The following is a 14,872-nucleotide window of genomic DNA, read 5'->3' on the forward strand; positions in this document are numbered from 1 at the left end:
AAACAAAAGAATATGTTTTCTTCACATAAGCATAGATGTAATTATAGTTGGTAGTAATTTTACTTCTGGGTCATAGTTGGAAACAAAAGACATATCAATACATACAATACATAACAAATACATATCAATATCCCTTTTCAATGGTCTGTTAATGTTATATATGACAAAAACAAAAATCCTTCTAAGTTCATGAAGGCCCAACTGCCTTGCATATGTAGTAGGGATATGGATGAAAAATGTTTTTGGATTTCTTAAGTAACTGATGTAATAGTTTTGATATATAGTTTTCCTTCCTTCTCAAGATTATTTCTATTAAATCTAGAATCTAAACTTTTTTTCAATCTTCATTGCCATGTCTGTTTCTTCCTCAACCCATTTAGTTACAAATATGGAGTCTAGATACTTTCTTTTTTTTTTTTTTTTTTTTTATGCGTGAAGACTACTGGTCTTACCAGGGTATTGCTAATATTTCAAAGGAAAAAGGACATTATGTGCATGCATTCTGTACAGTCATTACGTTGTGAGATGCTTTGTATTACTATTTGTTTGGGAGGCTAAAATGATTGATTCAATGATCCTCAAATATTATTACTACCACTACTGCTATTAATAATAAATGCTATTCATTATGGTAAACATAAAGACCATATCACCATAGGAAAAAGTTACACTGTGCTAATGGACTAAGAGCACGAAAACCCATCATTTCTATTGGTTTAATTATGTGTCTCCTATATGATAATCCCATCTTGCTTTTCTATCTCAATAGTGCATCTTTTTCAGCAAACAGGAGCATGGCTTCTTCACATTATTTTCTTAGTTTAAGAATACAAATTTCTGGGAAGAGTGGCTCACACCTATAATCCCAGCCCTCAGGGAGGCAGGGGTATCTATGAATCTGTTGGGTTCATTCCAACTCAGCTCAAGTAATTTCATGTACACTAGATCATGTTCTTTATAAAATCTTACCATTTATATTCTCAGCAGAAAACAATGCCTTCTTGAGAACCCATAGATTCTCAAATTATTGGCATTTTTAATTGAGTCAATGGTTTTGTATCTACAGTAGATATCTTTGAGTTACTATGGAAATCTTGATTTGCAGATTAATTATCACAACTAGGCTTTTCATGGTCATTCACTAAAAGATATCAATTATCAAATATCTTTGGTTAAATTATTTTAGACAGAAATATAAGTGTTCATTAAATATAACAACTAAATTTTTAATTACATTGGCCTTCACGTTAGCAATTATAGTATGCAGCTGTATGTTTACTGTAATTTGATACATTTTATTTGCTGACCTACAGTTGTCCTTTTAGAGGCATTTATCAAAAGCTTTCCTTACAATAATCAAAATAGAACAAATCTTTATAAAAACTGTGGACTGTCTTGTTTTCTTTGTTTTCCATTCCTTAGGTAGGAAGGGCTTGAGAAAAATGTCCTATAAATTAATGAAGAAAGAGATCTGGACCCCATGTCAATCTTTGAACATATTTATGAAAAAAATTCTTAAAGGTAAGAATTCATCATTAAGATTATAGATTATTACATTTCTTCTTTCATAGATACTCTGACATAAATTTTGATCTTTAATTCAATTTTTACTATTTCCATAATAAATTTTATATATCTTTAAAACAAATCATAAACTATGTTGGAGTAAATGATTATAAGAATTATATAGACCTGGAAAAAGAAAAGCAAAACTTATACATAGAGAAGAAAGAATAACTCCATCTTTATAAACAGAAGAACTTTCTTTGGGCCTCCAACGGGTTTGGCAAGTATCACACAAGTCTCTTCCAACTTCTAATGCTGGGAGCTGAGCCAAATCTCTGGTAGTCAGAAAGCATCTGAATGTGTGCTGTTCTAGTACCTGACAGCTTTGGCTCTGTTTGTAGCAATTTTTATTCATCCTTTATAGCATTTTTCCCTTTTATTGATAATAGTTTTTTCTCACATGATTTATACTGATTAAGTCTCCCCTCTCTCTGCTCCTCCCAGTTTCTCCCCAACTCCTCTCCCCTTTCTGTCTCTCATTAGAAATGAACAGGTTTGTAAGTGGTAATAATAAAATAAAATATGATATAATAAGATAAAGACTGACACATCAACATTTCATTTGGACAAAACAAAAACAAAAGAAATAAAAAACATAAGAAAAGGAGCTCAAAAGAAGGCACAAGAAACAGAGATCTTCTCACACATTCAGAAATCCTATGTAAGCAGTAAATTGGAAGCCATAATACACACACACACACACACACACACACACACACACACATACACATATATATGTACACACATTAAAAAGTGCTATAAAATGTGCTTTTGTGTATGTTTTATTAAAAATTATTACCATATATTATAAAAAGCATTTAATAAAATAAAGTCTACCAAATAAGCTGATTTTTCCAGATTTATAAGATTTTAGTAGACATGAGCCTATAATCACCAACTTTAAAAACTCACTTATCATAGGGATGAATTTTCACTACACCTAGAAGGATTCCATCACTTAAACTAATATCAGAGTGGTAACTCCTACCCCAGGACACAGTATTATATCCCACTCAACTTATTATATAAGTGCACTTGAAACAATTTGAAGATATTGAGACTATTGGGAGAATATAAGACAAGGGGACTTATCTCACTTGTCTAATAAATAAAATTTCCACCATGTAGGTATATGATAGTAGCTTCTTCATGACAACACCCATTATGGAGGGCCTGGTCCTCTCATAGATCCATCTGTATATTCTTATTTTCAGACTGTGTCCTTGTTGAATGAAATCACAAATCTGTTTGTTGATTCTTTTAATCTCTTAGAAAATACCTTAAGTTCTTCTTCAACAGTAAACACAGAATTTCTACTAATGAACATAATGACAGCAGGAATAGAACACACAAATTGTATGGTTGAATTATGACTACAGCAGATACTTCCTACGTATGAATTCTGTCTAAATCTCCTTCAACACATCGAAAGATAGGAACACTCAGGATTTCTCTTGAGAATTGGAAAAGCAGAAAACAGGAAAAGTAAATAACTTATCACAGGGGTGAGCCAAGATGGCGGCGCCAGGAGAGCACTGTGTCTGAGAAGCGGGAAAGCACTCTCTGTGCAGCGACCAGGACACTGAACTCTGGGCCCTAAAACTACAGCGCTCGATCATGTTTCCCAGGTGAGGGGAGGCTCCCACGGCATGGGAATCGGTTGGGCCCACTCATGGCTGCCCAGCCAGAACCCGGAAGAAATCCCGGGTAACGCGGGCTTTGGGTCTCCTGGCTGGAGCCGCACGCCTGGGTGTCCAGATCACTTTCCCAGGCTGATCGGTGGGCACAAGGGTGCGAGAGACTGAGAGTCCCAGTCGCAAGAAAACCCCACGGGGAAGCAAAGTTGTGAGTCTGATCACGAGTCACCCAGTCTTTCCCTGGAAGGTCTCGCTGACCGCGGGTACCCGCAGCCATCACAACTGAGCTCCCGCCTCGCGACAGCTGTGCGCCCAGCTCACTGGTACAGAGGAGCTGCGCGCCCCAGTGCAACAGAGACTGGGATCCCCTGTCCGGAGAAGGGCCCCACAGGGAAGGAAGAAACCGCGCTGCTGGGGTCACCTAGGCTTTGCCTGGGGAAAGTCTAGCAGACCGCAGATTGCAAACAGGCGAGTATGCCCAGCCATCACAGATCCGGGCCCAAGCAGGGAGCACAGAGTTATTGGGAACCCAGCTCCCGCAGACTAGCAGGTGGGCGCACGCTCCGCTAGCCCAGAGGCCTGCTTTGTACCAACTACTCCTTACAGACAGAACTGTGTGCCCCAAGACACCAGAGTCTTAGAGTCACTGTCTGGAGAAACCCTCACAAGGAACAAGGAACGAAGCAAAGGGTACGGACTTAGGCAACCCAGTATATCCCCGGAAAAGGTCCCACAGATTGACCCAACCCAGGGAACTGCTGTGCCCCAGATAGCCTGCTGTTACCAGGAGAGCATTACTCACCCGCCACAAATTACCTCTTGGGTTCTGGGGCACAGAGCCCCAACCTCAGACCTACAAAAGACCGGGAACCCTGAGATCAACCCCCAGATACTGCTCCAAGGGGCAACCAGTTATCCCTAACAAAACTGACCAAACCACGGGACACACAGGTTACAGGAGCTGATCACTAAATTTACAGCAAGAAACCCAGAAGGAGGGCAGCTGTCTCCAGGACTTCTCCCAGTGAGAAGAGAGCCCTCTTGACGAATCAGGACCATGGTTACCACCCAGGTCTCTATGCCTGAGGTGAGCTGTAGCAACTCCTGAAAAACACAGGCCATCCAGTGACTATACCCAAAAAGCTGAGAAGGCTTCCTTCAGGAAAAAACATCTTCCTGCCAAAGGGATTCTCTTCACTACAAGAGTCCAGGAACAACCAGAAACTAACTTCAAAAAACTAAGATAGCCCAATGGGTAGAGGACAGCGTAAAAGTTCAACCAACAAAAGCCAGAGCAATATGGCATCTCCAAAACCCAGTTATCCAGGGGCAAATAGCCCTAGACACCCCAGCATAATTGAAATTCAAAGAGATGGCCTAACATCTATGCTCACAAAGAAGATAACAGAGGAAACAAATAAAATATGAAAAGAAATAGAGCAAGCTGCAGCCAAACAGTTTGTGGCCTTTAGAGAGGAAATGCTTAAATCACTGAATGAAATAAAAGAATCAGTGGATTGTTCAAACAAACAGCTGAAGGAATTGACGGAAAAACATGAAAATACAGTCAGACAGGTGAAGGAAACCAACAAAATAGCTCAAGACCTGACGATAGAATTGGAAAAATTAAAAAAAAAAAAACACAAATGGAAGAAATTGTGGAGAGAAAGAACTTAGGGAAGAAAGCAGGAACTACAGAGGTTAGCATAACCAATAGGCTACAAGAAATGGAAGAAAGAATCTCAGGTGTGGAAGATACAATGGAAGAAATAGATGTATCTGTCAAAGAAAATGTTAAATCTAAAAAATTCCTGACACAAAACATCCAAGAAATTAAAGACAACATAAAAAGACAAAACCTAAGAATAATAGGAATAGAGGAAATAGAAGATTCCCTGCACCAAGGCCCAGAAAATATTTTCAACAAAATCATTGAAGAAAATTTCCCCAACATAAAGGAGATACCAATAAGAAAACAAGAGGCCTATAGAACACCCAATAAATTAGACTGGAAAAGAAAATCCTCCCACAACATAATAATCAAAACAGTAAGTATACAGAACAAAGAAAAAATACTAAAAGCTGCAAGAGAAAAAGGCCAAGTAACATATAATGGCAAACCCATTAGAATCACACCTGACTTTTCAACAGAGACTATGAAAGCCAGAAGGGCCTGGACAGATATCATGCAGACCCTAAGACAACACAGATGTCAGCCCAGGCTACTATACCCTGCAAAACTCTCAGTCCTCATAGACGGAGAAAACAAGATAGTCAATGACAAAAACAAATTTCAACAATACCTACTAACAAATCCAGCATTACAGAAGACACTAGAAGGGAAAATACAACCCAAGAAAACTAGTTATATTCAAGAAAACATAGGAAATAAATAACCCCACTATAGTAAAACAAAAAGCAACCAAGCACACAACCATATGACCACAGCCAACATCAAATTCAAAGGATCTAACAGCCACTGGTCATTAATCTCTCTCAATATTAATGGACTTAATTCTCCAATAAAAAGACACAAACTAACAGAATGGATGTGTAAACAAAACCCAGCAATCTGTTGTATACAAGAAACACACCTAAGTAACAAAGATAGACATTACCTGAGGGTAAAGGGATGGAAGACGGCTTTCCGAGCAAATGGATCCAAGAAGCAAGCAGGAGTAGCCATTCTAATATCTGATAAAATAGACTTTCAACCAAAATTAATCAAAAGAGATGGGAAAGGACACTTCATACTCATCAAGGGAAAATTCCACCAAGAAGACATCACAATGCTGAACATCTATGCCCCAAATACAAGGGCACCCACATTTGTGAAAGAAACATTGATAAAACTTAAACCACACATAGATCCCCACACACTAATAGTGGGAGACTTCAACACCCCACTCTCAACAAAGGACAGGTCAAGTAAACAAAAATTAAACAAAGAAACAATATCTCTACCAGAGGTCATGAATCAAATGGACCTAACAGAAAATTACAGAACTTTACACCCAAACACAAAAGAATTTACCTTCTTCTCAGCACCTCATGGAAACTTCTCCAAAATAGACCACATAGTTGGTCACAAAGCAAGCCTCAACAGATACAAGAAGATTTAAATAATCCCTTGTATCCTGTCTGATCACCATGGAATAAAGCTGGACCTCAATAACAACAAAAATAGCAAAAAGCCTACACAATCATGGAAACTGAACAACTTGCTACTAAAAGACAGCTGGGTCAGGGAAGAAACAAAGAAAGAAATTAAAATCTTCCTAGAACTCAATGGAAATGAAGACACAACATACCCAAACTTGTGGGACACAATGAAAGCAGTGCTAAGAGGAAAGTTCATAGCACTAAGTGCCTTCAAGAAGTAATTCGAGACAGCGCATTTAAGCAACTTAATGGCTCACTTAAAAACCCTAGAAAAAGAAGAAGCAGACACACCAAAAAAGAGTAGACTGCTGGAAATAATCAAACTCAGGGCTGAAATCACTCAATTAGAAACAAATAAAACAATTCAAAGAATCAATGAAACCAAGAGCTGGTTCTTTGAGAAAATCAACAAGATCAACAAACCCTTAGTCAAGCTAACTAAAAGGCAGAGAGACACCACCCAAATCAACAAAATCAGAAATGAAAAGGGGGACATAACTACAGACACTGAGGAAATCCAAACAATCATAGGACTTACTTCAAAAGTCTATGTGCCACTAAATTTGAAAATTTAAACAAAATGGACAATTTTCTTGATCGATTTGACTTACCAAAGCTGAATCAGGACCAGGTAAATCAATTAAATAGTCCTATATCCCCCAAAGAAATAGAAGCGGTCATCAAAAGTCTCCCAACCAAAAAGAGCCCAGGACCAGATGGCTTCAGCGCAGAATTCTACCAGACCTTCAAAGAAGAGCTAACACCAATTCTCTTCAAACTATTCCACAAAATAGAAACAGAAGGAACATTACCAAACTCATTCTATGAAGCCACAGTCACCTTGGTAACTAAACCTCACAAGGACTGAACAAAGAAAGAGAATTTCAGGCCAATCTCCCTTATGAACATTGATGCAAAAATACTCAACAAAATACTTGCAAACCGAATCCAAGAACACATCAAAGATATTATCCACTATGACCAAGTAGGCTTCATCCCAGGTATGCAGGGGTGGTTCAATATATGGAAATCCATCAATGTGATCCACCATATTAACAAACTGAAAGAAAAAAACCACATGATAATCTCCCTAGATGCTGAAAAAGTATTTGACAAAATCCAACATCCATTCATGTTTAAAGTATTGGAGAGATCAGGGCTACAAGGCACATATCTAAACATAGTAAAGGCGATATACAGCAAGCCTATAGCCAACATCAAACTGAACGGAGAAAAACTTAAAGCAATCCCACTGAAATCAGGGACAAGACAAGGCTGCCCACTCTCTCCATATCTCTTCAACATAGTTATGGAAGTCCTTGCTAGAGCAATAAGACAGTTGAAGGAGATCAAGGGGATACAATTTGGAAAGGAAGAATTCAAATTATCACTATTTGCAGATGATATGATAGTATACGTGAATGACCCCAAAAACTCTACCAGGGAACTCCTACAGCTGATAAACACCTTCAGCAAAGTGGCAGGATACAAAATTAACTCAAAAAAATCAGTAGCCCTTCTGTATACAAAAGACAAAAGGGCTGAGAAAGAAACAACACCCTTCACAATAGCCACAAATGACATAAGGTACCTTGGAGTAACCCTAACCAAGGAAGTCAAAGACTTGTATGAAAAAAAATTTCAAGTCTCTGAAGAAAGAATTAGAAGAAGATATCAGAAGATGGAAGATCTTCCATGCTCATGGCTTGGCAGGATTAACATAGTAAAAATGACCATCTTACCAAAAGCAAACTACAGATTCAATGCAATTCTGATCAAAATACCAACACAATTCTTTACAGACCTGGAAAGAAAAATTCTGAACTTCATATGGAATAACAAGAAACCCAGAATTGCTAAAACAATCCTCTACAATAAAAGATCTTCTGGAGGTATCTCCATCCCTGATCTTAAGTTGTACTATAGAGCAACAGTTTTAAAAACTGCATGAAACAGAATGGTAGATCAATGGAACCAAAGAGAGGACCCAGAAATAAACCCACACACTTATTGACACCTGATCTTTGACAAAGACACCAAAACCATACAATGGAAAAAAGATAGCATCTTCAACAAATGGTTCTGTTCCAACTGGATGTCTACATGTAGAAAAATAAAAATAGAACCATACTTATCACCCTGCACAAAACTGAAGTCCAAGGGATCAAAGACCTCAACATAAAACCAGACACATTAAATCAGCTAGAAAATTAGTGGGGAATAGCCTAGAACTCATTGGTACAGGAGAAAACTTCCTGAACAGAACACCAACAGCACAGGCTCTAAGAGCAACAATCAATGAATGGGACCTCATGAAACTGAAAAGCTTCTGCAAAGCAAAGGACACCATCATCAAAACAAAGCGACTGCCTACAGATTGGGAAAGAATCTTCACCAACCCTTTATCTGACAGAGGACTCACATCCAGTATATATAAAGAACTAAAGAAGCTGAAAAGCAGCAAACCAAGTAATCCACTTAAAAAATGGGGAACAGAGCTAAACTGAGAATTCTCAATAGAGCAATATCGAATGGCAGAGAAGCACTTAAAGAAATGCTCAACCTCATTAGCCATTAGGGAAATGCAAATCAAAACGACCCTGAGATTTCACCTTATGCCCATCAGAATGGCCAAGATGAAAAACTCAAGTGAAAACACATGCTGAAGAGGTTGTGGAGAAAGGGGAACCCTTCTCCACTGCTGGTGGGAATGTAAACTTGTACAACCACTCTGGAAATCAATCTGGTGCTTTCTCAGTCAACTAGGAAGAGCTTCCTCAAGATCCAGCCATACCACTCTTAGGCATATATCCAAAAGAGGCTGAAGTACACAATAAGAATATTTTCTCAACCATGTTTGTAGTAGCTTTATTAGTAATAGCCAGAAGCTGGAAACAACCCAGATGCCCCTCAACTGAAGAATGGATGCAGAAATTGTGGTACATCTATACAATGGAGTATTACTCAGCAATGAAAAATAAGGAAATCATGAAATCTGCAGGTTAATCGTGGGACCTGGAAAGGATCATCCTGAGTGAATTGTCCCAGAAGCAAAAAGACATACATGGTATATACTCACTCATATAAACATGCAACAGAGGATAAACTCACTAAATTCTGTACATCTAAACAAACTAAGCAAAAGAGAGGACCCTAACTAAAATGCTCAATCCCCATCCTGAAAGCCAAAGAGGATGGACATCAGAAGAAGAAGAAAACAGGAAACAACCTAGGAACCTGCTAGAGAGGGCCTCTGAAAGCCAGAAGAAGAAAACAGGAAACAAACTAGGAACCTGCCACAGAGGGCCTCTGAAAGCATCTGCCCTGCAGACTATCAAATCAGATGCTGAGCCTGATGGCCAACTGTTGGGCAGAGTGAATGGAATTTTATGTAAGAAGTGGAAAATAGTAAGAGCTGGAGAGGACAGGGTCTCCACATGGAGAGCAACAGAACAAGAAAATTTGAACACAGGGAACTTCCCAGAGACTCACAGTCCAACCAAGGACTATTCATGGAGATAACCTAGATCCCTTGCACAGATGTAGCCCATGGCAGTTCAGTGTCCAAGTGGGTTACATAGTAATGGGAAGAGGGACTGCCTCTGACATAATCTGATTGGCCTGCTCTTTGATCACCTCCCCCTGAGGGGGGAGCAGCCTTACCAGGCCACAGTAGAGGACAATGCAGCCACTTCTGATGAGAACTGATAGACTAAGACCAGAAAGAAGAGGAGAACCTCCCCTACCAGTGGACTTGGGGAGTTGCATGCATGCAGAAAGGGGAGGGAGGGTGGGATCGGGAGGGGAGGAGGGATGGGCATATGGGGGGATACAAAATGAATGAAGTGTAATTAATAAAAAATTAAAAAAATACTTCAGAAAAAAATAATAATTGCCAGTTTAACTCTTCAAATCTGAAATGTGTATTCCAATCAGCATATTGACATAGCTGTGTTATTTTGATATCATCTTAGTTAATATTGCTATTAATCATGATTTCTTATCCCTACCTACCCATTAAAACAAAATAACTTATCACAGAAACAAGTAATACGTTAACAGATTCAGGTAAGCTAAGACTTTCCATCAGGCTTGAAAGAAGCCTGGAGTAGTGTTTCAGAGTCCTGTCCCTTATTTTTATATTTCCGCAGACTCCCTAAAATTCAGGCCTCAGCTAGTCTTTCGTTTCCATTGTTTCTTTAAGGAGAACTTGAATATCTCACAATTTTTACAGGCCACTTTATGTCACATCCTATCATGGGATTTACATACCTTGGGAGTCATGGGTGTCTTCATTGCCCAGGTACTTAGTGTCTACACTCACCCTTGTCTCCCCACTACAATCAGTATGTATTTGCTGAACTAACTAACAGACGATCCAGGTTAATCTATCACTGTTATTACTTTTACACTGTGTCAAAAATAGCAAGGGCAGAAAACCCCTGGAGTAACACCAAACATCGACCATGCTCACAAAGCGCTGTAATGAATGCACAGCAGTGAATTTAGAAAATATTCGCAGCACTTGTAAAGACCAAGCACACAGAAATCACTGGTGGACTACATTTTACTGTCGTCGTTACTGGCATTATGGATCACAGTTTCAAATAGCCTTTTTTTTTCCTCAAGTCAAATATTGTAATAGAAATGGGGCTGTAACTATACAGTATGCTAAGTTTCTAGCATCTATTGATTCATAAATGTAGCTCAACCCTCATTTGCAAGAAAAAACGTTAAACTACTTCTTGACTTAGAGTAAATCACAGACAAGATAGTGTTATATTTGACCATGAAATCCAGAATAAGACAATTCAGAAGAGTATGAGCAGCCTATCTCCCTCCGCTGGTAGCTTTATTGTGTGGGAACGTCAACCACTTTCAAATGGTTATAAATGTACTTACTTTACATATATTTCTATAAAGCCAGTGTGACACTTGAAAATATATTCATACTCACTTTAAAAGGTTGATAGGGATGTGGGAAAGTTGACAGCAGTAAATAAACTTTGTGTAAAGAACAAATTATAGACAATTAAACTAATAAGAAGGTGACATAGAAAATGCTGATTGCCGTGTTCAATGAAAGCATTTTAGTCCAATGGTGAGAGGTCACCCACTGAGAGGCAAAGATCTCAGTAAAGTAAGTCAGCCAAACATGAAACCATAGTTTAGGTGGAAGACTTGAGTCAGATTATTGAGTGCTGCCCTCAGAGTGACACAGATTTAAGGTGACATCCATCATCAGGTTGTTTGTTCTTTAAGGTGGGTTCCTGATGGGGAGGTGTCAGCAAATCATGGAGAACATAAAGCTAATGTTTGGAAGTCTTGAACAAGATGACTTATTCCAAGTAATCATTCTAGGAATTACAGTGCCTTGTATGTTGTTTTCAGGAGAGAAACAGGATAGAGTAGGCAGGAAGCTGATCAAGCAATGTTTCCTGAGGGAACACAGGTTATTTCAAGCACACAGAGGCCTTGGGACTGATAACTCCATTCTCTTTAGGGGGAAAAACAAGTTCTGAAGAAATAAAAGAGCTGTTTACTCCTTCAAGTCCCAGGCCTCAGCCCCAGATGGGTCTTGGTAATTCCACCTCTGAGCAAGGATACAGAGCTAGGATTTTTCTGTCTTTTTATCAGGCCCTCTGAGAAAGCCTTGGATTGCTCTAGGTCTCAACAAAAGGCATGTCTTCCACCTCTGTTCTACTTATTTAATAAATGATGACATATACTAGAAAGAAGGTACAAGTAAACAATGTCATAAAGAAGGAACATTTTTTTTGAGTGACTGACTTAAAGAATGGAATTTAGAAGGAGAAACAGCAGTTTTTACCTTGACAGGGGAAAATGAAGGAGACAGAGAGAGAAGCAGCAAAGGTTGATGAGGATGATTTAAAGGCATGTGTAGTACTGGACTGAGCCATGGGATTTTCATGGCATTTGAACACAGAGACATCTAATAGGTAAATGCTGAAATGTCAGTAAATAAAACAGCATATTAAAATCAATGAGGGAAAGCCTGAGCGTCTTGCTACTAGTAAGACTGTACTAGCCAAAGTTCATAAGAGCCAGCATGGTTACGGGGCTTCTCTAGCAAAAGTAGAGCCATACTAAGATCTCTGTAGCACAACTTTACTTTTTCCATCCATATCCCCAGCATAGCAACCTTGTAACTTTAATTTATCATAATAGTCTCACCATCTCCAATCCTTTACATCAATGGCTGTTATGAATATCACTAATCATTAACTGGAAGAATAACGACATGTTTCAAAAACATATTGACTATAGGTATACTTGTGTGTGCATGCGTGTGCATGTGTGAGGGGTGTGTGGGTGCATGTGTGTGTGTGTATGGCTGTGACCCATTCAGAACCCTTGCTGTGTTGTCACCTCACCCAGGCCTACTGCTCTGTGCTTGCTCAGGAAGCTGCGCAGGCCAACCTGGCATGACTTCGTTTGTGTACTAGAGAGGTGGGATAGACAGCGGAGAAGAGTACCTATGTGCTGTGGGGGGAGGTGAAACCTCCCTCAAGTCGTGAGGGCCATTACAGGTGTTAAGAGAGGGCTGAGGTAGGCTCCGGTCGACGCTGGTCCATGTTGTTGTATACTGAGCCCAGCATCCTGCTGAGCAGCAGCCTGGAGCCTGCACCGATGAAAACTGAACCACCACCTCAGACCCCCTCCCTCCACAGAACATGAGGATAGCCTTGACTCTGGGCAGTGATGGAGGCCCACGATGAGGAGCAGTTCACTTCCAGGACTGGACCTCCATGACCCATGATGCCTCGGAGGGACATGTATGGGTTAGTGGTCCTGCGGGTGATGTTCATGGCCAGTGTTATCACGGAGGGGAGGACCATGTGGATGTGTATGGTCTTGAGGTCATGTTGATGTCCTTGATGTCTGAGCCAAGTGCTGCTACCAGGGTCCATGTTGATGTGAGTGGCATGCATGAGGTGCTATCTGTGGTTTGGGCTGTCTCCAAGGGCCTTGTCTGTGTCCGTGGCCCTACTGCAGCCAGGGGCTGTGTTCATGGTGTGTGCTGTCACGAGATACCGTGTATCAGCCCCATGTCCCCACTGAATATAAAGAGCAGGAAAGCTATGTTGACAGTGACGTCGATGACTGCAGATGCACAGCTGCGACAGGGGACATGGAAGGCTTCCCTGACAACCCCTACCCATGCTCCAACTCTTTGCCCAAAAATGTGTCAGCATAACAGGAAGCCATTGAAGAGAACTTTTAAAAAGTGTGATAAGTCAGTTCTCCACACGTGATGGCTTCCAGCAGGGTTGGGAGAAAGGAAGGACCCAGTCGTATCTACCAGGAAGGCCACTGAGAGTTTGAGCACACTCCATATATATTTGAATATACATTTGATACAGACTGGGCTTGTTTTCTTTCCTTTTCCTTTCTTTCACTTTTTTGTTGTTGTTTTCTTGGTGGGGGAGGAAGCTTCAAGTGGGACATGGAAGAACTGGGAAGTGAGTTTGATCATGGCACAGGATAAGAAATCCCTAAAGAATCAACAAAAAGTATTACATTGAAAATAGTTATTATATAGTTTCTAAGAGAAAAATACTTTACAAAAGAAAGATTTTTTTTAAATTAGTATCATTGCCATGTATCACTCATACTGTATTTAAATATGAATAACACAGAGAATTACCTCATCAGATGAATGAAAGAAGAAGCTGTTTTTCTAACGTACAATGGCATGAGAAATAGCAAAACTCCTGGAGGAAATTAGAAAATCATGAAGGTGTCGATGACATTCTGTAACATGACTTGGCCAAAAAAAAAAAAAAGAAAAAAAAGAAAAAAAAAAGACAGAAATTATGGGACCAAAGCCTCAAGCCAAACAGCAGCATGCACTCTTCCTCAGTGAAGTAACTAATTTTCAGGGATCTATCTCTTCACATGTCACCACTTTAAGTAATATTGCTGCGTTATTACTGGCTAAACTTAGGGGTCAGTTGAATTTCATACACACACACACACACACACACACACACACACACATACATAGAGGATTTCCTATTGGAAAACATAATGATTTATGTTCCAAGAAACAACTGTTTTATTATTATTTATTACAATTTATTCACTTTGTATCCCAGCTATAGCCCCCTTTGTCATCTACACCTGGTCCCACCCTCCTTCCCTCTTCTCCCTCTACGCCCCTCCCTTAGTCCACTAATAGGGGAGGTCCTCCACTATTATCTGACCTTACTCTATCAGGTCTCATCAGGACTGTCTGGATTCTCTTTCTCTGTAGCCTAGTAAGACTGTCCCACCTGGGGGAGGTGATCAAAGAGTCAGCCACTGAGTTCATGCCAGAGGCAGTCCCTGCTCCCCTTAAGAGGGAACCCTCATGGAGAGTGAGCTGCCATAGGCTACATCTCAGAAGGGACTCTAGGTCTTCTCCATGCTCAATCCTTGGTTGATTCATCAGTCTCTGCTGCCCCTGGGCCCAGATTATTTTTGGCTTTGTTAGTCTATATTAT

The 14,872-nt window shown here is 39.8% G+C and overlaps 1 protein-coding gene across 3 annotated transcripts in view; it reads right to left on the reverse strand.

Moving 5' to 3' along the window:
* Positions 1 to 14,872, reverse strand: part of Agmo (alkylglycerol monooxygenase) — a 323,619-nt gene that overhangs the window by 61,991 nt on the left and 246,756 nt on the right. The gene's annotated exons all lie outside the window — the stretch shown is intronic.

Source organism: Psammomys obesus, unplaced genomic scaffold, assembly GCF_907164565.1.
Source record: "Psammomys obesus unplaced genomic scaffold, mPsaObe1.curated_primary_1811, whole genome shotgun sequence".
Lineage (NCBI taxonomy): Eukaryota > Metazoa > Chordata > Mammalia > Rodentia > Muridae > Psammomys > Psammomys obesus.